Genomic DNA, 2500 nt, shown 5'->3' with positions numbered 1-2500 from the left:
AAGTCAGCCCAAGTTAGAAGGCCACATTCCATGCTCAACAAGTCTCATGTCGCACGCCCAAAGTCATTTGACACTACCCCACCAAGCATGTTCCGCCACCACGCAGCCTTCAAAACATAGGGCTAGCCCAAGGAAGGGAGGCATACCACAACAACGTCCCACACTCAACGAGGTTCATGCCGCACTCCCGAAGGCACCCGGCTCCACCCCACCTTGCATGTTTCGTCATCGTACCAGCAACCATCCACAGTCCTCACACTAGAGATTCCCAGTTAGAAGGCAACATCGCAACATTCCGTGCTCAACGAGGCTCATGTCGCACGCCCAAAGGCACCCGATTCCAACCAATCGAACATGTTCTGGCACCACACACCTTCAAAACATAGGGCTGGCCCAAGGCTAGCCAAGCATCACCACAACGTCACACACTCAACGAGGTTCATGCCGCACGCCCGAAGGCACCCAACTCCACCCCACCTTGCATGTTTCATCATCGTACCAGCCATCAACCATCCTCAAGCCAGCCCAAGTTAGAAGGCCACATTCCATGCTCAACAAGTCTCATGTCGCACGCCCAAAGTCATTTGACACTACCCCACCAAGCATGTTCCGCCACCACGCAGCCTTCAAAACATAGGGCTAGCCCAAGGAAGGGAGGCATACCACAACAACGTCCCACACTCAACGAGGTTCATGCCGCACTCCCGAAGGCACCCGGCTCCACCCCACCTTGCATGTTTCGTCATCGTACCAGCAACCATCCACAGTCCTCACACTAGAGATTCCCAGTTGGAAGGCAACATCGCAACATTCCGTGCTCAACGAGGCTCATGTCGCACGCCCAAAGGCACCCGATTCCAACCAATCGAACATGTTCTGGCACCACACACCTTCAAAACATAGGGCTGGCCCAAGGCTAGCCAAGCATCACCACAACGTCACACACTCAACGAGGTTCATGCCGCACGCCCGAAGGCACCCAACTCCACCACACCTTGCATGTTTCATCATCGTACCAGCCATCAACCATCCTCAAGCCAGCCCAAGTTAGAAGGCAACATCGCAACATTCCATTCTCAACAAGGTTCATGTCGCACGCCCAAAGGCGCACCCAACACTGCCTCACCGTGCAAGTTTCACCACCGCACGGCCGCCGTCAACCGCCCTCGTCCGCCGACCACCACCCCCACGCCCCTAGCATATGCCCATGTGCGGCGCATAGTGCTTGGGGCATGGGGGTGGCGGAAGATATAGGGGTACCCCCGTGCCCAGCCCATGCAGACTAGTCACCCCCCTATATAGTACATTTTGAGGCATTTTTGGTCTGCCAGGCCTAGATATGATTTTTCTGAGCGGTCATACAACCAAATATCTCAAGTTTTAGAATGTTTTTTTCTATGAACTCAATTGATTCATGAATTGGACATTCTAATGGATCTAGAAATCAAGTTTCATAATTTTTAAACCAACCAATTTTTTTTAATGAATTTTTAAATATTAAATAATAAGAAATTAGAAAAAATATCTAGAGTTGACAAAAAAATCTGAAATTTTGTGAGAATCATTCTTTCATGTTTCTTAGCTCCCAGAAAAAAATTTACAACAAACTGACCACTCCACATGTACTTCCACAATTAATGGGTGATGGATGGGGAGCACGCGCGGGCGGGGCGGGGGGCGCGCGCGCGGGAGCACGCGGGCGGGGCGGGACGGGGCGCGCGCGCGCGCTGGGACGCGCGGGCGGGGCGGGACGGGGGCGCGCGCGCGCTGGGACGCGCGGGCGGGGCGGGGCGGGGGCGCGCGCGCGCTGGAGCATGAGGGCGCGCGCGCTGGAGCATGAGGGCGCGCGCGCTGGAGCATGAGGGCGCGCGCGCGCTGGAGCATGAGGGCGAGCGCGCGGGGGCAAGCGGGCGGGGCGCACGCGGGTGGGGCAGGGCGGGGCTGGCGAGCGCGCGGGAACGTTCCGACACTACCCACCGTGCGCGTTCCGCCACCGCACCACCGCCGTCAACCGCCCTCGACCTCCGACCACCACCCCGACGCCCCAAGCATATGCCCATGTGCGGCGCATAGTGCTTGGGGCGTGGGGGTGGCGGAAGATATAGGGGGTAGCCCCGTGGCCAGCCCATGCAGACTAGTCACCCCCCTATATAGTACATTTTGAGGCATTTTTGGTCTGCCAGGCCTAGATACGATTTTTTTGAGCGGTCATACGGTCAAATATCTCAAGTTTTAGAATGTTTTTTTTCCATGAACTCAATTGATTCATGAATTGGACATTCTAGTGGATCTAGAAATCAAGTTTCATAGTTTTTCAACCAACCAATTTTTTTTAATGAATTTTTAAATATTAAATAATAAGAAATTAGAAAAAATAGCTAGAGTGGTCAAAAAATTCTGAAATTTTGTGGGAATCATTCTTTCATTTTGCTTAGCTCCCAGGAAAAAAATTACAACAACCCGACCACTCCACATTCACAACAATACAAGCATTGAAAAT

This window comes from Cucurbita pepo, unplaced genomic scaffold (assembly GCF_057944985.1).
Source record: "Cucurbita pepo subsp. pepo isolate OVF unplaced genomic scaffold, ASM5794498v1 scafford_71, whole genome shotgun sequence".
Classification (NCBI taxonomy): Eukaryota; Viridiplantae; Streptophyta; class Magnoliopsida; order Cucurbitales; family Cucurbitaceae; genus Cucurbita; species Cucurbita pepo.
Note: the sequence above shows the minus strand (reverse complement) of the source record.